At 44.6% G+C, this 25,123-nt stretch overlaps 1 protein-coding gene and 1 long non-coding RNA gene across 3 annotated transcripts in view; one reads left to right on the forward strand and one right to left on the reverse strand.

Annotated features, from left to right (window-relative positions):
- Window positions 1–25,123, forward strand: part of AKAP12 (A-kinase anchoring protein 12) — a 263,937-nt gene that overhangs the window by 23,032 nt on the left and 215,782 nt on the right. The gene's annotated exons all lie outside the window — the stretch shown is intronic.
- Window positions 11,661–25,123, reverse strand: part of LOC115088365 — a 28,576-nt gene continuing 15,113 nt past the window's right edge. Inside the window, exons 2-3 of the long non-coding RNA XR_003855760.1 lie at window positions 12,980–13,106; window positions 11,661–12,093 (exon numbers count right to left, since the gene is read on the reverse strand). This is a non-coding gene — a long non-coding RNA (uncharacterized LOC115088365). The remainder of the gene's footprint in view (window positions 12,094–12,979; window positions 13,107–25,123) is intronic.

The raw sequence follows: 25,123 nt of genomic DNA on the forward strand, positions 1-25,123 counted from the left end.
ATATTAATTGTAATAACACAACTACTTATAGACAAAAATATTTATCCCCTTTGTTCTAGGTAATATTGAGAGAGAGGAAAAGGAAAAAGAGGAGTACAAAAAAAGAAAATAATTAAGCAAACACTCTCTTGACAACCCATTCCTTTATAAATTCTAGAACCAGATCTTCTAGGTTATAGGGGTTTCCTTCCTGGCATCTATGAAGCCCCTTAATTGCTCTGGATTATAAAATATGTAAGTATTCCCCGAGTACTTTACTACGCATCTTGCAGGGTAACGCAGAAGAAAATTAGCACCTAGAGATATGACTTCAGGGCGCATTGTTAAAAAGGATTTCCTGCGTAGTTGTGTAACCCTGGAAAGATCAGGAAAAATACGGATTAATCCACCCAAGTATGTAGTATTAATTGCCTTAAAGTAATGTTTCATAATTAGTGCTCTATCGAACTCTGAGAACAGAGAAACAAAGAGTACAGTTCTTTCGGCAATCTCAAATCCAGAGCTTTCCAAGTACTCGGATAAATTGTTGAAATTTCCAGTGTCCCCCACTGGGGATATCTGTATTTGGCTCTGTCCTTGTCTTAGAAACAAGATCTTTTTTACAGCAGGTATTTGCTCCTCTGGAATCTGTAGGATTTCTTTCATGTATCTTTTGAAAGTTAGTAGTGGAATCTCCCCCACCACTTTAGGGAAGTTCAAAACCCTAAGGTTTAACTGCCTAAGGTAGTTTTCCACAGATTCCAGCCGTCGTGTTAAAATCGCCTGATCCTTCACACATACGGCGTTAATATCAGACATTTGTTTTAAATCTGTTTTAACTTGCTGTATTTCTTGTAGTTGTTCTGTTCCCTTCAGATGTAATTGTTTTTCAATAGAGTCCATTTTGTGTGAAATTTCCTCCGTTTTTAGGGTTTGCTCATTGAATGCCAAAGTTAACCCCGCAACCAAATCCCACAGGGACTCCATTGTGATTTCCGCCGGTCTTTTAATCTCTATGGGACCTCTTACTAGGCCACTCGATACCTCTCCTCCACCCATTGCTGTTCCGGATCTCTGCAACATCTCCTTGTTTCGATACTCATTCCTTGCCGCAGGTTCGAGGGGGTTCGAGGCATCGGGTGATCCCTCCACATTCGCGGTGCCTCCCGGCAGTCCACCCACAGGAGTCGCTCCTGTGACGCATCTCACCGGCGACTCGACTTGCCCAGCTGTGCTCGCTGAGATAGCATTCGGCAGTAGTCGTGGTTCCGGGGGGGACAACGATATTTCCCCAAGCAGAGAAGGGACTCCTCCTCCCGTACCGCTAGCGGGGCTCGTTGTTCCATATGGAATGGGGGACGCATATTCCAAAATCACCCGCTGACCTGCGGGAAGTGAGGGCTCGGGTGGATAAACCCTCACCTTCCCCTTTCTTTTGTGAGGCATTGGAAAAAGAAATTCAATTAAGGTAAAGCGAAAGGCAGGAGCGTCTGAATATGCGTCTGGTCAGGGAGCCATCTTGGATCCTCTCCCCCAAGAACGGATATTCTAAGGCAGTGATTGACACTTGCTCCGAGCACGCAAGTTTTCCATAGCTCTAACTTACAAAAGAATATGGAGAATATTTGAAGCCTGGTGTGAGGACTGCGATGTCCTTCCGCGGACAGCCAAAATCCTGGAATTTCTGCAGGATGACTTGAAGAAGGGGTTGTCTCTCAACTCCTTCAAGGTTCAGGTGGCCGCGCTGGCCTGTTTCAGAGCCAAAGTGGACGACATTAATCTATCATCCCATCCAGACGTTTTTTTGCTTCCTGAGAGGGGTCAAGCAAATCCAACCACCACTAAAGTAGCCGGTGCCCCTGTGGAATCTCAGTCTAGTAGTAGACTTCATAGCGGGAGCTTTCTTCAGACCTACATGTGGTCTGTCACTACGTCTCCTGACCTTGAAGACTGCATTCCTAGTGGTAATATGTTCAGCCCGTCGCATCTCCGAGCTTCAAGCACTATCCTGTCGGGGACTGTTCCTCAGATTCACACCGGGATCCATACAGCTTCGCATCCATTCCCCTCCTTCCTTCCAAAGGTGGTTTCTCATTTCCATCTAAACCAAACCATCTCGCTGCCATTTCCAGACGAACATAAGGACTCTGAAGGCTCATGCCTTCTTTACCATCTTAACGTCGGCAGACTTCTAGTCCAGTACCTGGAAAGATCAGAATCCGTACGAAAGACGGAACACCTATTCGTCCTTCACAGCGGGAAGAAACAAGGTTAAGCGGCCTCGTGGGCAATCATAGCCCGCTGGATAAAAGAAGTAATCAAGGCGGCCTATGTAGAGGCAGGGAAGCCTCTGCCTCTACAAGTCAAGGCCCTTTCCACAAAGTTCCCAGGCAGTGTCCTGGGCAGAAGCCAAGTTGCTGTCACCGGCCGAGATCTGTCGGGTGGCGACATGGTCCTCCATTCAGGTTCTACTGCCTGGATATCCAGGCCCGTGAGGACACATCATTTGCAAAGGCAGTACTAAGTGGGCCACGGGCAGCCTCCCACCCGTTCGGGAGTAGCTTTAGTACATCCCATTGGTCCTGAGTCCATCTGCTACACACTAGGAAATTGAGAAATTACTTACCTGATAATTTTATTTTCCTTAGTCTAGACAGATGGACTCAGCATCCTGACCACGGCTGCTCCAAAATTCGGAAATCTTGGGTGATAATCCCCAAGTGCAAGACAAGCACTGGTAAACCAAGTTTACCCCTAGTTCAAGACAGCCATAGTTGCCAAGTGTCGGCCTTTTTCAGTTGAGTGCACTGGCGGTCTCCAATTGGAAATCAGTTTAGCCAGTCCAAGTTAATCAAATTATTAAAACACACATATATCCACAATTGCTTTTTGAGGAGAATACGGACGAGCTAAGCTTCCTGTACGTGTATGTGTAGGCTGACGTCAGATTGAAATCTGACTCCATCTCCCAACTGCTATTATGAGCACACTATACTCATTGGTCCTGAGTCATCTGTCTATACTAAGGAAAACAAAATTATCAGGTAAGTAATTTTTCCAGTATACTTTTACTCATAGGGACAGGGGCAATAATTAAACTGTTTACCCATGTAAAACACCTTTTACCCCCTTAATTATAAAGCTTGGTGTTAAGGCTGGGTGTTGGATTAAATATGGGAGCTCATATGGTCCTCTACCTGTGATTGTAGAGAATCAGAAGATGATTTGCATAAAGCATGATATTTTAAGCTGTCAAGCTTCTACAGCTGGTAATTGGACTATATCCTTAGCAGTATGGCCCATCATAACTGGGCATACTCGATGGGTGGATCAGTCTTTCACTACAAGTGTCTTAAGAAGACACTTGTAGTGAAATCATCAATCCAGAAATATACAAATATTTCTGACCTAGTTGTTCAGATGGTAAGTGCTGTGCACTGCCATACAAAAGGTACTTGGTTTGATCTCCACTCAGGTTTTCTGTTGTCCAGATTGGCTGGGGAGAGTGTGTGTAATGGTCAGTGCTTAAGGGCGGCAGCTAGTGTCTGGAATCAGGGCCCATAATTTCAGGGTTCCGGAAGGTTCCCTGGTGCATGGCCCTAGGCCCCGGACTGTCACTGCAGTGACCAGCCTGAGCATTTTGGGGTGAGGAAAAATCCCCAGGTAGCTGTGAATGAAAACTCATGGCACCAGATCCCAACTCTGGTTCTGACTGAGCTGGAAGTACAAATGAGCAAGAGGAAACTTTCTGGTTACAAAATTTTATATGCATAAAAGGGGGAGAAGGGGGAGAAGAAAAACTGATACTTCACGCATATCCAGCATAGCTCTCTGCTTCAACAGCAGGGGAGAAGAAAAAAGGATTCGCACTCACAAAGCGGGGAGTAGCTGGCTTGTTACGGCGGTTACTACCCCAAACCAAATAAGCCTGATACTTCACTTTCAATGCATATCCTGCTTCAACGGCAGGGGAAAAGAAAAACTGATACTTCACGCATATCCAGCATGGCTCTCTGCTTCAACGGCAGGGGAGATGAAAAACTGATACTACAAGCATATCCAGCATAGCTCCCTGCTTCAACGGCAGGGGAGAAGAAAAACAACCAATAAGGGCTGAATGGCACGGTCTGGGTAAAGCAGATGGGCATGGGTGTAGCTTGCTTATTGCGGCGGTTACTTCCCCTACTTCCCCTACTACCCATAACTAATCAAGCTTGATATTTCACTTGGTTGCAGCTCCATCACTGCTCTCTACATTAATGGTGGGGGTGGAAGGGAAATAGAACCAAAGAGCTAAGAGAAACAGATAAGTATGAGAAAAAAATGTGAAGCTTGCTGGGCAGACTGGATGGGCCGTTTGGTCTTCTTCTGCCGTCATTTCCATGTTTCTATGTGTTTCTATGTAGAGATGCGCAGACCTGATAATTTAATTTCAGTTCATTTTTCATTCCAATGGGGAGAGGGGAAATTTTGATTTTTAAATTACTTTGTTTTCCTAATCCAAAAAAATCCCCATTAAAACCTACAAAAAAAATTCAACCGAAACAGGCCTCCTTGAGGCCTTCCACCTCTCCACAAAGACTTCGGGTCTAGGCCGAGCCCAACCAGTGCCTGCTCAGACTCCTCTGATCCCCCACACCACAAATCCAGGTTCGGGCCCCAGGTTTACTTATGTTTGTTTGAACACAATGGCACCAGTCACAGGTGCAAAGTAACATCACTTTGGCACCATTTTTAAAAGGACTTGGTGGGGGCAAGAGTGAACAGGCATCCCTCCTGTCCCTTTCTTAGAGACCACCCCTCTCCCAATGGAAGGGGTAAGCAGAGCCAGGGAGGATCCTGGCACATACTTCAGGGGCTATCAGAGAGGTCTGGGGAGGTTGCAGGTGGACTCAGCTCATCCCATCCAGGTAAGCCTGGGTGCCAAACCTGGATCTGTGGAGTGGGGATGGAGGGTCAGAGACCTGGCTGGGCGTGCCCTGTGTCCTAAGTGTTTTTGTTGAAGGGCAGGAGGGGGGTGCATGGCCTCAGGGACTCCATTATTTTTGGAGCACAAAAGCCAAAAAACCTGAACATTTTTTCATGTTTTCTTGAGGTCATTTTTGGTTCGCTCCAAATGCAGCGAACCAAAAACGGCCTCATTGGTCCCATTTTTCATATTTGCTTCTATTGGATATACATCTCCAAAAAGCATTGTGCAGGAGCCTCATATTATCCATTTGATGAAGGAAATAGATGCATATGGTACTGTTACTTTGAATTTCCTGCACCCCTTATTCTTGAATTTAACACAAGGTTGAGTACATATAATAGATCGCAGTTTTCAGGAAACTGAGCCATCTGACCGACTGGCTCTGTTTAGGCTTGCAAAACGTCTCCCAACCCTACAAATGAATCCTCCAGTAAATAAACCATTAAAATGAATATGTCATGCCTGATTTGTAGGTTTTATGATAACGCTATACTTAACAAGACCTTTGACATTTACAGACATGCCATTAGTGCCAAAGCAAAGCTATTCCAAGACATGTTTTGTATTGCGTTTATATTTTTGGATTAGTGGTTAGCATGTCAATAGAAGTTTACATGCTATAACTCGTTCTAAAAGCATAAGAACTGCAAAACCACGAAATCCAAGCAAATCTGCAAGAAGAGATTTGCTTCCTCCATGTTTCGAGGTAGTTTCACTTGTAAAAATGTATTTCCTGTTCACAACGACATCAGCTCTTCAAGCCTTCACTATTCCTAACACTCGCCATATTCACAGCGCACAATTGGACTACTGTGGAGTCAAAGACTGAACTTGATCCTGCTCCCCAAACTATTTCCAGATCTCAGTTTGAATACTGGGTTGTATTGTAACTTTATCTGAACTCTAATGAAGATCATGGAGAGGTCAGTGGGGTTTTTTGGTTGTTTTTTTTTTAAATAAGGCTAGAAATTCTTTTGTGAGGAATAGCGTGGGCTCAATTAACTCAAAACTGAGACATTGAAAAGTTTCTGCAAGTCATTTTGTTGGCTCTGGCAGATAAAAATAATCACGTTCTATGTGTTAAGAAAAAGTCGCTTAGAGGCTCTGTGTACAGTCTCTTGGAAGGGTCACATAAATCCCCTTTGCATGCCTTTGTAGACCGACCCTCGTACAGAATTGTATAAAATATGATCAGTTCATTATAATATGCATATACATCATGAGTTTTGTCTCCAGAAATGCAATTCTAGTGGCATCGCTAACATCTAGAATTGGGTCAGCTTGAACTAAGGGCTTAAAACCACTTACATGGGCCAACTGATAGGGAAAAATACAAATTTCATTCTTCACAGAAAATATTGTTGTTTTTTTTAACTAGAAAGAAGTTAAACAGAATGCTATAAAGGAGCTAAAGAAGGCTCTTGTGTAAGTGAGAAGATTTTTGAAGGCTAAACTTGGATTGTCCTGATGACTCTGTGGCAGTGTTATACATTTCCATGTGGAGAACCTGGGTTAGGTTCCTTGGCCCAGCTTTTGCTCCCCAAGCTGGCTGGGTCTGGAGATGATTCAGAAACTGTATTCCTAGGCCCTTGGTGGGGGGAGGAGGGTAAGGAGCTCCATCGGCTGGGATTAGATTGCACGTTTACCAGTTTCTGTAGGAATTAGCGGTCTGTGGCTCCTGGTCTAGGACTCGCTGCGAAGGCTGCTTCTAAAAGTAAACCCTCCAGAGGAAATATCCCAGGCAGTTACAAATGAAAACCCATGGTGCTGTTGCTCGACAGAGGGCAGCTCCGACTGATCTAGAAGCTCAAAGGAGCAGGAGGAAACAGCCGAGCCAAAAATAAGATAGGAAAAAATACCCAAGCTTACAGTACCACAAACACCTTTACACACCTTGACTATTCTCTTTGTGGCAGATTTTCAAAGACCTACGTGCGCCGGGCCTATTTTCAAAAGCCCCGGACGCGCGTAATGCCCCGGGACGCGTGTAAGTCCCAGGGCTTGAAAAATGGGCGGGGCGGGGTCAGTGGCTCCCTGGTACAGCGGCTATTTGCCGCTGTGTCCGAGACCGTGTGCCGGCAATTGGCCGGTGCGCGCAACTTGCGCTAAGGTAAAATAAAGATCGGGGGAGGGAGGGAGGGGGTTAGAGTAGGGCTAGGGGGGAAAGGTTAGGGGAAGGGGTGGGAAGGTCAGGCTAGGGGGGGAGGGCGCGCACAAGATACACAATTGTGCACCCCCTTGCGAGCGCCGACCCCCGGATTTTATAACTTCAATGGATTCTTGCACAGGAAGCTTAGAGAGACGGACGTACACACATTCATGATGATTGCATCTATTTATTTATTTATTTATTTATTTCAAATTTTTATATACCGGCATTCGAGACAGCAGTCACATCATGCTGGTTCACATAAAACAGGGGTGCATAGTAAACATAACTATAACAATGGTGCTGAAAAGGCAGTTACATATAACAGGGTGATAAGAACTTGGCTGAGAAGGAAGAGAAAGGACAGGATTAATTCACACAGGACTTAAGCAAGCCAATCAGGATAGACCTATCATACTACCACCCGCACATCTAATACTGACAGTCAGTCAGTCCTTTCACTCCGTACAGCCGGATGACCAATGCACTCTGTGCACTGTTCCACACTTTGCAAAGGTGCAATCACTGGCTCATTTCTATTGCCCTTCTGGATAGCTTTGGGACTATAAAAAAACACAGCCATCCAGACGTTGCATGGTATTGCAGGAATGCAAGTACTGTGTCCTTAAGTGACTATCTGCCAAGCATTCTCATTTAATTTATTTAGATTTTTATATTCTGCTTTTGGCACAGATTACATTCCGATATCGCCAGAGGGTTTACAATCTAAATATGGATCTGCGGCAATAGAGGGTAAAGTGGCTTGCTCAAGGTCATAAGGAGTAACACTGGGACTTGAACACTGGTCATCCTGGTTTGTAGCCCACTAGGCTACTCCTCCACTATTTGTCATGTGCAGCTCCATTTCTTTGGACTAATTTTCCTCCGGTTTTACGTTTGATGACTGGTTTGTTTTGGGTTTTTTTTACTATAATACTGAGATTTTAAAGTTTTATGATACTGTATTTTAGATTTTAATTATGAAATTGAGATTGTGTTATTGATTGTATGTATAAGATGTTGTGTTTTAATTCACCTAGAACATGAGTATTGATAATTAGGCAGAAAAGAAATTTCTATAAATAAATTAGTTTAGGGTTCTTTACCTATGTGATCTGTTACATGATAGTGTGGCATGCAGGTGAATTTTACTCTGTCATGTACAAATCCTGTTTCTGATTTTCAAATAAATGCCAACGTACTCAACTGGTATGATTTCCAAAGTGGTTTGACTTATTTATAAGAGAAAATTGGTCAAACAGGTCTGCTGTTCACAAGAAGCAGTGAGTTTAACGGTTTTCAGTTTTTGTTTGGAGAAGCTGAAGTTTTAATACAGCGTAGAATGATTTTATCTTTATTTCCCTTTCTTTAGTGGAGTAAAAAGTGGTAGAAAAATTATGGAATAAAATGGGGTAATCAATAGCAATTAATTGTTGCTACGATAATCAGTAGTAGACTACTGACTGAACCTTTTTTTTTATCTCTCACATTCATTTTCCATGGTTGTTTCTTTGCTTTTTCAGTGTTTCAGACAAGACAGACTGACTTGTACAGCCTTTTATATATTATATATATTATATATTTATATATTATATCTATATTATAATATATATTATATCTATATAAAAGGCTTGTGTTGCTCGGTCTGTCCTGTCTGTGGCTACTGGAGGCACTCTGAGCAGTGGAAGGCGCACCACACAAAGACAATATGCTCGGACTGGAAAGCCTCATGGGTTTGGAAGATGAGCTGTGGCAGAGTCAATGGAACATTTCCAACCATCATTCCCTACATACATTCTTCAGGCAAACCATACAACGCTAATTTCAAAATCAAGTTAAAACACTGTGCAGGAAGAATAACTACCCTCTCTGTCCATCATTACCTTCCTTCCCCCCCCCCCCCCACCCACCTGATCCCCTCATCCTCCCAGGTTTACTTCCCTTCCCTCCAAACCCCTCAGCAAGGTCAATACTGCTTCTTCTAGGTCATATGGCCACAGTGGTGCATGTGGTTCCTCTGACTTGTTGGTATATGTAGGGTCTTCAGTAGGATCTGTGGTTCCAGCTTTTGTCCCACCAGATCTGACTCCCGAGATGCAAACGTTTCTCCAGTGGTGGATGGACCTGACGGTTCTAATGTTGGGGATCTTAATACATGCCCCGGTACTTCAAGTGACCTTGCCCACTCCTATCTCTACCAGAGGATGGGGAGAGCACACCGGTACTGCTCGAACCCAAGGACCATGGTTCCTAGTGGAGAATTGTCTGCAAATCAGCCTTCTGGAACTGTGAGCCATCTTTTATGCATGAAGGGTTCTCTTCTCTCTCTTGCTGTCGTCTTCCCTTCCTCTCTCACCCACTGGCTATCTCTCTCACATGCTCTCACGCACATGCTGTCTCTCACAAGCTTGCTTTCTTTCTCTCTCTCTCTCAAGGCTTCTTTGGCCATGCTGCAGGCCTCTTTGACTGCCACAGGATGAGGTCCACAACAGTCATCCTTCCACTGCTGCGGTTTCTTTCTTCTGCCCTCAGGCAGCAGGAAACCCGCAAACACATTATCACTCCACCGTGGGGGATGAGAACCCCCTGGGCATGTCATCGTGCCGCTGTGGTTTCTTTCTTATCACGTCTGTGGTGCACCTTGTGTCTCAGTGCCCCAGGTGAATACATACAGCCTGTCCTACTCAAAGGCCAGCTCTACACGTGTTAATAGACGATTTATCATGCTGTCTAAGAAGAAACCTTTTTACAGGTAAGCAGACTTGCTTAAGGTTGGGCAAGGGGCGGCAGCTTGGAGGGCGGCCAGCGAAAGCAGCACCCTCAGAAGCAGGTCTTAAGTTATTTGTCTAACTTAGCTGGATATATGCGAGATTCAGTTAAGTTAGCCGGATAACTCACCCCCTCCCCAAAATGCCTCATTTTTTTACCCAGCTATATTATAGCTTGAACACCACACACCCATATGCCTGTTTTGCCTTTGCCTTTTGAAAATAGACCTCCTTAGTTTTGTTTTATTTGGCGTTTTATGAGGGATATAATGTCTGTTTTCCATTGTTCCACTGCACTACTTTCTGGTCTCTCTTCTGTACTTGCTGAGGGTCTGTCAGTGTTTGCATGTGTCACTGAGGTGAGGTATTCTGCTTTGTAAGGATCTAGAGCAGCCTGGCTCTTTCTGTTTTCCTAACAAGAGGTGTATTGATGTTCTTCCACCTAGTTGAATATTTGAAGGGTTGTTACTGTTTGATTGCTGCTTTAGTACTGTAATTCATTTTATTTCTGGCTTTTTGAGGATCAAGCCTACATCCAACATGTGTTATAATAGGCTTAATACCATATAGGTTTCAAGGGTCTTTTGTTTTTATTTGCAGGGCTTTCTGGTTGGCACCATAGCAGTGCATGTAAATGAAGTATATATATTTATTTATGTATTTAAATTCTGCTTTTCAGTACTTCAAAGGGGATTACATTCAGGTACTGTAGTTTATTTCTCTGTCCCCAGAGGGCTCACAATCTAACATTCATCAAAGTGTGTTATGGCCCTAATGCCCGTGATAATGCCGTAACACACGTGATATTTATCGCAATATCGCAGTGCAAATGCAAATTTTTGGCATTTATTCAAAGGGGAGTTTGAGTGAGAAAAGTCGCACAAAGATGAGATTTCGACAATGTTCTCTCGCCCTAGCTTGATGGTGCCCTGGCAGAAAGTCCAACAATGGGGAGTTAGTGCGCACTAACCCTGTTAGTGCGCACTAAACCCAAAAATGAATTTTTCGTGAAATTTCGGGAAAAACTCGTTCAGGATTCAGGCTCCCTGAACCACGATGAATGTACATCCCTAATAAAGAGTTTCTTTCTCTCTCTCTCTCTCTCCCTCTCCCTCCCTCCCCGCCTCTAAAATTATCATAACCACACCCCTTTTCCTTATTGCAGGCAAAACTTATCACATTTTTACCTGTAGAATGTACTTTGAATGTCCTTTTTCATGTCAGATCTGTTTTAAAGGCATAATTTTTGTGTGTGGCGAGGGCCATGGGGAATGGGAGGGCAGGGTCGCAAGGCTATCAGATTCCCGTCGAGTGCACTGGCCCAGGTATAAAATATCCTGGGATCCTGTTCAAAGACCCCTGACCAAGACAATTTCTCACACAGAATTTACATTGGCGGGTTTTGTCATTTATTCTTTATTGGCTTGTGTTATTATTTACATGTTGATAACAACTGGATTATGTTGGCTGATTTGAATTTTTCTGGTGCTGAATGAATTCCCTTGTATAATTCCCTGAGGCTTTGTACTGGGTTGAAAATATTTAGTGGTTTTAAAATGTAACCCTCCTGTCCGTTTTAGGGGCCAGGAGGGCAGGGGGCATATGAGGGTCCCGGGACCAATCCTTTATTTTTCTCCCACTCTGACACTATCCAAGGGCCCCCGGGACAGGGTTCTTCCAGTGCCCAAGATGGCTGGGGTCACTCTCAATTTATTGACCTGGGGGGTAATAAGTCAGTTTCAGCTTTAAAGGATGTGAGTGCTACAAAAGACTCTGAAGGCTCAGATTAAGTGTCCAAAAAATTAATGTTTACTGGTTAGAGTTATTAAACAAGCAAATTGGCACTGTTCACATCAGTTCTTGGCTTGAAAAATGTCAAATTTACAGTTCTCCAGTTTATCTGTGCACGTGTCTCTCGGTATTGAGCTGGGAAACTCTCACCCTCCGTGATTTGCTTAAGCAAGGTTCCCAGTTGGGCAGGGTCCCCTTAGCTGGGATGGAAAGCGCCTTCCAGTCTCTGCACAGTCTCCCCATGGTGTCTCTCTCCCAGGGTGAAGACTCTGCTTGGGTGTCCTCAGAATAGAATTTTAGGTCTTACTCGCGGTTCTCTTCTTCAGCTGCATTAATGGGATTTCTCTTTGGGAAAACCCCAGGAGCAAAGAACACAGCAGCTCTCTACAGATGTTTCTTCTTCGGGTAGGAAGGGTGGGACCACAAAGTCCCTCCTGGGAAGTTAGAAAAAAAATCTTCACAAAATGGGCAACAAAGTAGAGCGGCCCTGCAGCGGGGTCACCATCTGATCTCACTGGTGGATGCTCCAAATACTTCCAGCCAGGGACCAGGGCTCTTGCAGAAGGAATTCTCAAAAAGGCAAATAAAAAAACCAAACCCCCACCCAAAAGTCTCAATCAAAATATGGAACCAGCCCCAAGGCAGGCAGTGATTTCCTTCCCACTAAGATGTTGGCCAAGGCTATGCAACCCAGTACCCAAGCAGCAAAGCAAAGCAAGAAAAGGCACTTCTACTCACTCTAACTCCCAACCAAAATGCCACGCCTAACAGTGCCGCACACTGCTTTTTATGTACAGCGGGGGCTGGCCCTGGCCCTTCTAGCATCCGCCCTGGAGGAGCTGTTCTGAATGGTGCACACCTCCCTCCACTACGTTTCCTGTCCTTGCTCCTAAGGTTCAAGACCAGGGCCAAATCATGATGAGGATCCCAAAGGTTGGTCACAAAAATGAAAAGAATGTGCTTTTAGGTATAGTCCATCGGATAAGCACACCTCCCTGCAACTGAACTATTGGCAGAAGAAGTGACCCAGTTGGTCCACCTGAAATCGGGTATTCTTTCGCTAACCATACTGCACTCGTAAACAATGGTCAGACGCAAAGTTATTGTTAGGGAGAAAGAGAGAAGTCCATGAACGGCTGCATCCGAATCCACAGGTCTGGGGGAGGCTCAGCAAAACAATCTGCACCGGCCCTGGACTTGCTGTACTGCTCGATGGCTTGGTTTGACTGCACTACTGGACCGCTTCCTTTATATACAGCAGGGCACAATTGTATTCCTGTTTGCAAGGGTGTACATTGCTAGATGTAGGAAATAGTTTACCTGTATTTCCAGCCTTCCAGAGACGTTTGATTTGCTTGGAGATTCTGAGGCTGTGTGTTCTGCTGAATCAATGTCTTTGAGCAGCTTCTAAAAATCACACAGGAATGTGCTCAAAGTATTCCAGAATCTAAAACAAAAAAACCCAACCCCGTTAAAGAGAATTGCAGTACTGCAAGCATATCCCTGAACAGCTTCCATAACCTTCCATAGATTTAGTTTGGCTTTTGCAACAGAGCTGGATATGGCATTGAATTGTAATGAAGATCAAATGCAGCTAAAGCAGATATATAAAAAAAAAAAAAAAAAAAAATTAACATTCAGAGACCTAGGCACTAAAGCTCAAACTAATGCTTTTTTTTTAGTGTGCATCCAGTAAAGATGGTAGTGAAGATGCTAAAATGACTGTGAATGGATGCTGTGCTAAATTTTTAGCAGTCCTACTAAATGCATCTATGGCACACATGTATGATCCTTCGTTTTCAGTTTAAATTCATTTTCACCCCTAAATTCCTGGAGTTTTACAAAAGAAACTATCAGTTTAAACCAATTTTCACCCTAATTTTAGACTGACTAAACGTCAGTTCACACTGTGTCTCAAGGCCTCCAGCCTGTGCAGGCCAGAGCACCTGCAGCGTTTCAAGGCCTGCTCGCCCTCCAGTGCCCCTGGCGTGGCATTTCAAGGCCCACCTCTCCTTCCCCCGGGCAGCCAACGTGCCCACGGCTGGGTGCCACCAGTGCAGCATTTGAAGCGGGCCACGCCCACCAGAAGCACTTCCTGGCAAATTCCCTGGCCCCCCCCCCCGCACAAAAGCAGACGCCCGGTGCCGCAGAGCACGGGAGCCTCAGTAAGCCTCCTGCCGAAGGAGAGGAGGAGGAGACTGGAGCCGCCCCTAGTAAGGATGAATGCCCTCACAATGGGGAGGAGAAGAGAGAGAGGGTTTCTGGGGGCGTGTGAGAAGAGAAAGGGACCTGCTAGGCAGGGGATGGGGTGGAGAGAGGGGAGATGGGAGACGCTGCTTCATATGGTTTTGTTGTCCTGGCTTCTATCTACCACTGGAAAAACGAGTCACATCTTTCCACTGATTTTTCTCCTGTTTTTCTTCTTGTCATAATAAACCCTGATAAATTCCCGGGGAAAAGTTAAAAAAATAAAAAAGCGAAAATGAAGGTGCCTACGTACATGCTATTTCAAAACAATGAACTGTTTGATGTGTTTCTCCTGTCTGACTGCGAGACAGAGCTTGCTCAGCCTTTTTCTCATGGCCCCGCCGCCGCCGCCGTGGGTGAAAACTGTTTAAAAAGAGAGCCTGATGCATATAGGGCTGGGCGTCAGGGCTGGGAGAGCAAATGAACCCCAGGAAAGGAGGTGAAAGGAGAGGAGAGTTTGAAGAGAGATAAAAGGACATCTGTGTGGCTTGTGTTGCCTTATACATTTCCTTTGTTCGCCTGTTGTTCCAGGTTTATATCTGGCCTTAACACGAAGCCTAAATTTATAAATAGCAAAGAATCATTCTTAAGAAATGGATGGGAAGAGCAAGTCCAGTCATTTCCACCGGTAAAACATATTTTGTCTGTGGAAATGGGCTTTTTGAAGATGTCCCACCCTCTATGCAGATTAAAGCGTGTGCCGGCAGAAGGAGGGTTGGAGGGATCTGAGGAGGCCCCTGCTGGGCCTGACCCCGGCCCCGAGGCTTGTATTGAGGTAGGAGGGGGGGGGGGTCAGAGGGCCTCCAGGAGGCCTGTTTTGCCCTCCTCACAAAAATGAATATACCTAAAAATTTGGGGGCATTTTCATGAATGGAATGAACCAAAAATGGCCTCATTCGTCCCAGTTTTTGCACTTGGTTCAAACGAATGCATATCCCCGCTACAGAAATGCCTTTGAAAATAGCTCTCAAAATGATAGTTTCTCTTCATCTGAGCAACTAGGTGAAAAGGTTTGGGTTTTTAAGGCTGTACGGTTTTGGCTTGGAGTGGGATTGCTCGTGTGGGATTTTTCTTTTTGGAGGGGGGAGAGCTGTATTCTGCCTTAGGCTCTAAGGTTTCTCTGGGGAGGAGAGTTCATTCTTTCTTTGGTAAGGAAGCTTGGGATTCCTGTTCCTGTAGGACCGGGGAAATCTGCAGCCAGTAAGTGAATGGGGTACATGAAGAGTTTATTTATTTTATTTAAGTTCTTTTAATATACCGATGCTCAAGACAAGGTCTTATCGTACCGGTTTACAATAAACAAGGGGGGGGGGGGGAACCAGTTAACACAGGAAGCGAAAGTTACATTAAAACAGGGAGGTCGAACATGGCTGTTTGAAGAAAAAGGGATAGATTAACAATTTCTAAGGAGCAGTTGCTTCTCTGTTAAACTTAAATACATATTTACATAGTGGAGATTCAATTGTAATGTTAATATACATGAGCGGTTCTAGAATAGCAGATACTTAATGCAGCTGGAAGAGGACATCAAGGGTGGAGGTCCTTGCGAGTACCATGGGTTTCTTCAGCGATAAGCTTGGGCGAAGAGCCAATTTTTCAGTTTTTTTCTGAATGTGAGATGACAATGCTTTTATAGCTGGGTCTGAGGAAGAAGGAGGCCTTGGTGGGAGTCTGAGGGGGAATCTTTTTCCGTTTGACTGCACTAAAGCAGCATGAGAAGATAAGTGAATGATTACTTTTTGGGTTGGAGACGCCTATGAATTTTCTCAACCGTTGTGCTGAATTGTTCTGTCTTTGCTGTGTGCGTGTTTCGGGACTTTACGTGAAGTATTTTTAATTTGGAAAACAGCACGTAGTGTGGACTTGCTTTGTTTCTGGTGATCTCTCCCTGGGGCCTCATGGGTGAATCCTGCTCTCCCACAGCCCAAATCCTTGCAACGATTGGTCAGTGCTCAGCAGTCTCTGAAGGTGACCCCCCTCCTTTACAGGGGATAGGGGGGGTTACATTAATATTTGTATTTCTTTGCGTTAGCCTCCTGCAATATGGAGCTGTTGAACTTGCATATTTGTAAAACTTTGAATAAACAGAAAAAAAAAATATGCGGCAATGACTTGAAGTTTGTTTGGGCAGTGAGTCAATGATAAAACTCAGGAATGTTACAATGAAAACAGAGAAATCCAAGGACACTCTCAGCACAGAATAGGACTGGTTTGCTAACATTTTATGTGGACATGGAAATCACTTACATCCATCAAATTCTTTTAAAGAGTTAATTAGTTTTATATATGTGTAAAGTGCCAACTTCCCACCACTTCCCTGACGAAAGGTTTAAGGTGACGTTTCTATTTTACATTCTGATAACTTCAGATAAGATATATATGAAATACTAGAACAGGGCATCCCAAATCTGTCCTGGGAACCTCACCGCCAGTCGTATTTTCAGGATATCCACAATGAATATGCATGGGATAAATTTGCATATACTGAGGCTCCAAGGTATGCACAGTTATCTCATGCATATTCATTGTGGATATCCTGAAAACCTGACTGGGCTGAGAACCCCTGCTCCAGGGTGCATATATTCTTAGCTGGTGCCAGCCTAGTAAACCAGTCCATCTTTCAATAGAAAAATGATTGCTATCCACACGGTAACACAACCAGTTTTAGGAGTTTGCCAAATATTGCTTTTAAGAAGAAAGAAGCGCCATGCTTGGACAGACCATCAGGCCCAGCATCCTGTCTCTGAGAGTGGCCAATCCGGTTTCTAGAAGTACAGTACCGAAAGAACAGGAGGCCCATCCCTTGTTCCTCAGCCCCAAGGATAAGCAGTGACTTTGCCAAGTCCACCTGGCTACTAATTCCTTACGGACTGTTCCTCCAGGACCTTCTCCAAACCCTGTTGAAACTCCGCTGTGCTTAGATGATTTCACCGCATCTTTGGCAGCAAATTCCACAGCTCGATCGTGTGTTGAGTGACAAAAATACTTTCTCCAATTTCTTTTAAATCTGCTACCAGTTAGTCCCCTAGTCCTGGTCCTGCTTGAAAGAGTAAGTGACTGTTCCCTGGGTATCTGTTCCGGCACACTCATGATTTTATGTTCAAATCTGTTTTATTCATTTTCAGCAAAATGTACAACTTTCTGGAACCCTGATGGACTCTTTTCAGTGCCCAGCATTATACAAGTTGAAAAAGAAAGAAACCGTAACGAGTCTTCCATTAACGTCCCCACCCCACCCCCCTCTCGCAACCAAAGGTAATGGTTACAACCATGCAAAGCCACACTGTCGCTTTTTGATGAGAACATCTAAAAGTCATTCAAAATTGCGCTCCATGCTCTATGAGGCAAGGAGTGCAAACAAGGTTCTCAGATTTGCAGAAAATCTTTCTTTTTCCGAGATGCATGCATTTTTTTCCAATATATTTTTCGTAAATACACATCGTATGAATTTGATTCCTCCACTGTGTTAAGAGCTGGCGAGTCTTCAGCAATCCAATACTGCAAAATGCATCGTTTTGCCAATAAAGGAATCTTACGCATCCACAGTTTAACAAAGCGTTCCCGTTTGGGTTGTCCCGTGAAATTCATCAGAAAGAAGCACTTTAACATTGATAGATAGCAGCACCCTCAAAACCTTCCTAAAGTTCCTGGTGGTCCAGCGGGGGTCCCGGGAGCGATCTCACGCTCTCGGGCCGTCGGCTGCCACTAATCAAAATGGCGCTGATGGCCCTTTGTCCTTATCATGTGATAGGGGCTATCGGTACTAGGGATGTGCAGACAAAAAGTTTATGTTCATAAGTCCATAAGTCGAAAAGGGGGGTCAATTTCGGTCAATATGGACATATGGAGAATTCCATAAGTTGAGTCTATGTCCATACGTGCACCGGTTCCCTAAATAAAAATTTAAACCCCTCACCCTCCTTAATCCCCCCCCAAGACTTACCAAAATTCCCTGGTGATCCAGCGGGGAGGCAGGAAGCCATTCCTCTATTCCTTTGCGAGGAGCACGTGACGTCCGCGTCACGTTGGAGTGACGCGGCTGTCACGTGGTCCACCGCGGTTCCGCTCCCGGACCCCTCCTTGGGCACAAACGGAACTTTTGGCCAGCTTGGGGGGGCCTCCTGACCTCCCCAAGCTGGCCAAAAGTTCCGTTTGTGTCCAAGGAGGGGTCCGGGAGCGGAACCGCGGTGGACCACGTGACGGCCGCGTCATCGACGTGACGCGGCCGTCACGTGGTCCACCGCGGTTCCGTCACGTGCTCCTCGCAAAGGAATAGAATAATGGCTTCCTGACTCCCCGCTGGACCACCAGGGAGTTTTGGTAAGTCTTGGGGGGGATTAAGGAGGGTGAGGGGTTTAAATTTTTATTTAGGATCAACGATTGCGATTTCCAACGTATTCAACATAGCTATGTTGAATACGTTGGAAATCCGATCGTTTTCGCCTCATCACTTTTTTAAGTTAAAAAAAAAATAAGTAGCGTTTTACATATAAGTTCAAAACGAATGCACACCCCTAATCGGTACCATTGACCGGCCCCTATCACATGGAGCAATGGATGGCCTGCGCCATTTTTTAAGATGGCGCCGGCCGTCCATTGCTCCTACCATGTGACAGGGGCCGGCCAATGGCACCGATAGCCCCTGTCACATGGTAAGGGCAAAGGGCCATCAGCGCCATTTTGATTAGTGGCAGCCGACGGCTTGCTGGCTTTCGACTAATCCCAGTTCTTATGAAGTTGATACTAATTCTCAGAAAGGCCCATAAAGCTCTACCCCTGGACAGTTGTGGGGGCTTCTTGAGGAGGGGAGAAGTATTTAATCACTCTTATTATTGCATGATACACAGCATTTACATGTGCTACATATTGTTTCACTCTGAAAGACAATGAATGGATAGGTTTAATAGGAATATCTGATTAATTGTAGTTATTATTTACATTTTATTCTCTGCTTCATTTGGAAATCCCAAAGCAGATTTCATACTAAGATAACAAAACAGTAAATAACACAGCACTGTTCTATGAGCCCCCATATCCCTCCTGCCCTCCTATTCTCAATAATACAGCAGGTCACACCCAGTATCCACCTTTCTCCTCCCATCCCAATAATACAGCAAATTATAAACACTTCTCCTGCAGCAGTACTATTTAACGGGCCGATACAATACAGTGCGCTCCGATGGAGCGCACTGTTAACCCGCCATTGGACGCGCGTTTTCGACGCTCTAGCATTACCCCTTATTCAGTAAGGGGCCGAAAACGCACGTCCAACCCCCCCCCCCCGAACCTAATAGCGCCCGCAACATGCAAATGCATGTTGATGGCCCTATTAGTTATTCCCGCGCGATTCAGAAAACAAAATGTGCAGCCAAGGCACACATTTTGCTTTCAGAAATTAGCGCCTACCCAAAGGAAGGCGCTAATTGCTTCGGGCACCGGGAAAGTGCACAGAAAAGCAGTCAAAAACCGGACGCTCAATTTTGCCGGCGTCCGGTTTCCGAGCCCGTGGCTGTCAGCGGGCTCGAGAACCGACGTCGGCAAAATTGAGCGTCGGCTGTCAAATCCACTGACAGCTGCCGCTCCGGTCCAAAAGGAGGCGCTAGGGACGCGCTAGTGTTTTACCGCCGGCCTCATTTGAATAGAGAATCACGTGCACAGGAGAGCGGGCATTCGCCCGCTCTCCCGCGGACTTTACTGTATCGGCCCATTTATATGTTAGTGGAACACAAAACAGCCTTGTAGACTAACACAGCATGCCAGTTCCAATTTCCCCATTAAAACCTGGCTCCACATTCCTCTTTCCCATCTTTAGAAAGACAATTTTGAGTTTTCACTAGGCAGTCACTCTAGTGGTACATAATATTTGCGGCCTTCTCCAGAAGCTATGGATGCTGCAGGAATGACAGTAAACCATGTAAGGTTTATGAGTAATAGACCTATTAAAATGCTTTTAGGATATAATTATGGTATTTCTGTGTTAGAACTTTGAATTCTGTTTCTCTTTGTGCTATGTTGGTTTAGACTGTAGTGGTATTTTCTTGAATATTTTATCTGTTTAATATTTTTCTTTAATAACTTTTTATTTATGAACTGCAGATGAAAAATACAGAACTAACAGAGCATCCATTTTAACCCTCTTTTTTTTTTCCCCTGTAATATTTTCTTTAATATTGAACGCTGCCTAGGGTGGTCATTTGGCCAGGAAAGCGAATTAGAAATCTTATAAATAAACGATAGCACTTGTCTTCAGCCCTCCCAAGAAGAGGATAAAACAGAGTAAGAATCCAAATGATTTATTTTTGTGAATGGCCTCGGTTTCCTATGTGATGAACATATTTAAAACATAAAACAGTAGTTAAACATGCCAGCAATATAGATAAAGTAAAACCAAAACAATTACTGACTAAGATGAAATTCACAAAGAAATTAAAACCCCAGTAGTATCAATAGAGGAAGCCTGTATAAAGAATACTTAAAGGCATAAAATCTGTCAATAATAAAATTAAGAAGGCTAAAATATGAAGTATTAAAGGCAGCATTAAAAAGCCATTTTGCCAAATTCTCAGGTTATCCCTGCGAATACTTCATTTCTCTGGTAAGGGAGTTTCAGAGAAAAAGTCCACATTTCAAAATTGTAAGATTTTGGGTGTCAGCATATTAAACTATTTATATCACTATAAGAGGGCAACTAGTAACTCGGTGTGGTTTTGGGGGGCAGTTTTACATGCACAGTCAGAGGTATGGACAGCACAGTAGACGGCAGTGATGATTTAGAGTGAAGAAAGGTATAAAAAGCTGAGATTTGTACATTTTACTCTCGACCTAGCTTGATTCCAGCTAGGCAGAGTGTGCATCAAGCTAGGTTGAGAGTAGATTGTACAAATCTCATCTTTTTTATACCTTTCATCCCTCCAAATCACACAAACTGCTGCCTACTGTGCTGTTCGTACCTCTCACTGTGCATGTAAAACCGCCCCCTAAAAACTAGCCCACTACCAAAACCTCACCCCCGAGTTCAGAATGGCCCCTCTTACAGTGGTATAAAAAATTGACTCTCTCTCTCTCTCTCTCTCTCTCTGCCCAAAGTGGGGATTTACAATATTTATTGTATAACTATCACAGGCATAACACCAGGAAAAAAAGGTGTAGTTATTTCCAGCATTAAAACCCACACTAAGCACCCCCAATTTTAATTAACTCCTCCCAGTTCGGAAACATTTTTAAAATTTCCCTAATGCGAGCGATAACGCCCTAACACGATTTGAAAAATGACCCTGTTAATTTCTAGTGAAGGAGGAACAATTAACAACACATCTTGAGAGGAACGCAATGTCCTGCCAATAATATTTTGATTCAGTCTTTTTTTCTTCAAGAAAAATGGGGCAGACCCAAACAAGGATTTGCATATTAAGGAAAGCATTTTTAAATTCGAAAAGTTGCTGGAAGCCAGTGCAATTTCTCCAGGACTGAAGAGACACGAGTACAAAGCTTCAGGCCTGTAAGAATCCGCTCTGCAGTATTCTGAACGTACCGCAGTTGGCTAAACTGTTTCTTTTGTAATCCTGCTAGTAAAGCATTACAGTCACCCACACACCCCATTACAAGTGCATGGATCACTGTAGCAAGCCCCCAGATTAGAACCATAGTAAGAATTAGAAAATCTGACAGATTAAAATGAAGAGGTGAATTTTAAAAGCCTGACGTGAGCATTAATTCGGGGATGTGAGAAGAAGTCGGCTTGTGCGCAACGAGCAGGTTTTAAAAGCCACCAAGATATCGGCCAGATTTTTAATGGCCTGCGCGCGTAAAATACAGGGGTTGTGTGTGTGGCCGGGCCTTGCGCGTGCTGCGCGCATTTTAAAAGGGGGCCCAGCCTCGCACGTAACCCCTGTTACGTGCACAAGAGCCGGGCCTCGGCAGATGGGCGGTCCAGGGGGGGGCGGGGTGGGGCTAGAGGCGCCCAGTATATCAGCCATTTGCAGGAGCAAAAAGTTAACAAAATGGGGGGAGCCTAGGATAGGGATTGGGGGTAGGTAGGATAGGGGAAGGGGAAGGGAGGTTAGGGTGGTGGGTAGGGAAGTTCCCTCCCAGTCCCCTCCTTAATTGGAGCGGACTGGGAGGGAACTGGGGAGGCCTGACGATGCGTCGCCGCGCAAATTTGCGAATTTCTACCCCCGCTTGCGCGCGCCAACTGGGATTTTATAACACGTGCGCACCAGCGCGCGCGTGTTATAAAATCGCGCGTCCTTTTTTTTAAATCTACCCCCATGTGCCTATCTCCCACCGCGAGCACATCTCAAAAAGTTGTCAAGAAGGGGCGGGGTGTGGGCGGGGCATGGGTGTTTGGAGGCAGGAACCTAAGATGTGGGCGTCAACACTGATGCGAACTGGCCCCCTGCCACTTAACTTTACTTCTGCTATGGATGCCACGTAAGTTAAAATTTAAAGAAAACTAGACAGATCTGTGGGGTTTTAAGGGTCGGGGCAAACTCGGGGGCGGGGTGAAGGCTATCAAATCAGAGGTGGTTGAAGGACCCATGTCTTAACTGGGTGAACTGGGGATGGACTGGTAAAACTGTGAATAGTGTCGCCACGCGCCCCTTTTAAAATCAGATTTTACACGGTAGAAGGGGAATTTGCCTGCACATGCGTTCTCCCACTTAAAATCTGGCGCATGCGTGCGCATGGCCGGGCTATTTCATACCATGCACGCGTGGGCTGTAACATGGCCACGTACCTGGGCCCCGGGCCGACGTATGCATAAAATGTGCACACCCGCCGCCGGTTTGAAAGTTTACCGTCTTGACTTCTCGGCGGTTGTGAAGCGGTTTCTGTCCTCCTGTTTTGTAAATGAATAACTTGAGCTGGTCAGTGATGACCCCCATGAACAGAGTATATGCAGTTCTTTGTTTTAAGGCTTGTAAAATAAGAAATGAGAAAATAGAGGCGCTGCTGCTGCTGCCCATGCTAAGTCTATCACAGCGCTACAAAGTGCATAGAAGTGCAGCGTGCCTTTGCCTGCGGACGTATTTCTCGCTGACAGCAAATCATGGCTTTGGTGGTTAAAGGTTGGTCTGTTTTAAGGGAAATACAGCAGCCAGGAAGACAGGATGCAATTTAAAGTCCGGGGATTTAATAATAAGTCTGTGCACCATTTTTTTGCCCTGAGTCAAGTTGCTTGTACCTCTCACTGCGTTTCACCGATGCCCCGAGAGAGAGAGAATGTAAGCGATGTTATGAATCGAAGCCCCTAGAGATGTTGGGAGTCATGATCTGTATCCACCATGGTTTCGGAACAATGCATATTCGGGCCAGCAGGCCAGCAAACACTATTCATTTAAATAATGTTGTTGTGCACTGAATCTTTTTTTTTTTTTTTTTTTTTTTTATTACCTTTTGTTTATTTTGGTTTGTTTCTTTTATTCAAACAGAAAATTATGAAATAAAAAAAAATGAAAAACAAAAAAAAGGGGACTCAGGCAAATTAAAAAAAAAAAAAGCCATCCCCCTGAATAAAAAAACCCCAAAACCTGCTGTACCTAAATATAATCTGCTTTGAAAGTACTTGAAAAGTGGACTATAAATCAAATAAATAAATAAATGTCACATCTTACTCCATCCATGGACAGGAGTGTCTGTGCCCAGAGGCTTTTGCTATACTTGTTCCAAACTACAAGTTTTAATAATTATCCAGGCAGAACGAAAATAAGCAGATTTCTAATGCACTTATTGACAATTTACAAAGTAGGGCTGGGTGAAGCTCCTCATCCAGGATCAACTTCAGGTGTGCATCTGTGACTATTTCAATCAGATTTGCTTGGGTAATTACTCCCACTTTCATCTATGATTATTTTTTCTTTAATCTGGATTCATTCAGATTAGTTCGTGTGTATAATTTACACAGCCTTCTATTTCCTGTGGCGAGAGTTAAAACTCTGCAAACCGAGTTGCATATTGAATATGTAACTCTCTGGTACCATGATATCTTTAGGCAAACTGCAGCTTTTAAATATCAACCTCTTAGGAATCACATGAGTAACCTATCTATATCTCCAGGGATCTGATAGCTCTCAATAGCGTTTTCTTCGTTTATATGCTTTCCAACATAAGGAATTTTGGTAAGAATTATATAAAAGAGATTGATGTCAGTCTGTAGGCACGATAACTTCAAAAATGGGATGGCAATTCACCAAATTTGGCATGCAGGAAGAAAATATGAATGTCTTGGATGAATTTTAAAAAAAACCCAGAAACATCAGATAGTATTTTCTGAGAGCCAAGCCTCCAAAAATGATCTTCATTGCTTTCAATGGGAAAATAATCCCCATTACTTTCAGTGGGGAAACTGTCAAAAGCTGTTAGAATGCCGAGCAGCGCTCCATTCTAAAGGCCCCCTCCCCCTTTCACCCTTCCAGCATTTTGCCACAGAGCAACTCAAGCGGAGAGAGACACAGGGGACATAACTGAAGCAACTGACAAAGGATGGCCCAAAAAGGTGCTTCCAAAGTACACACACACACACACACACACACACACACTCTCTCACTCACACTCTACCCCCTACACATCCACATCCCTCACCACAACTCAAGCGGAGAGAGACACAGGGGACATAACTGAAGCAACTGACAAAGGATGGCCCAAAAAGGTGCTTCCAAAGTACACACACACACTCACTCACTCACACACTCTCACTCACACTCTACCCCCTACACATCCACATCCCTCACCACAACTCAAGCGGAGAGAGACACAGGGGACATAACTGAAGGAACTGACAAAGGAAGGCCCAAAAAGGTGCTTCCAAAGTACACACACACACACACACACACACACACACTCTCTCACTCACACTCTACCCCCTACACATCCACATCCCTCACCACAACTCAAGCGGAGAGAGACACAGGGGACATAACTGAAGCAACTGACAAAGGAAGGCCCAAAAAGGTGCTTCCAAAGTACACACACACTCACACACTCACTCACACACTCACACTCACACTCTACCCCCTACACATCCACATCCCTCACCACAACTCAAGCGGAGAGAGACACAGGGGACATAACTGAAGCAACTGACAAAGGATGGCCCAAAAAGGTGCTTCCAAAGTACACACACACACACACTCACACACTCTCACTCACACTCTACCCCCTACACATCCACATCCCTCACCACAACTCAAGCGGAGAGAGACAGGCGACATAACTGAA

The sequence above is a fragment of the Rhinatrema bivittatum genome, chromosome 3 (genome assembly GCF_901001135.1).
Source record: "Rhinatrema bivittatum chromosome 3, aRhiBiv1.1, whole genome shotgun sequence".
In the NCBI taxonomy this organism is placed as follows: domain Eukaryota; kingdom Metazoa; phylum Chordata; class Amphibia; order Gymnophiona; family Rhinatrematidae; genus Rhinatrema; species Rhinatrema bivittatum.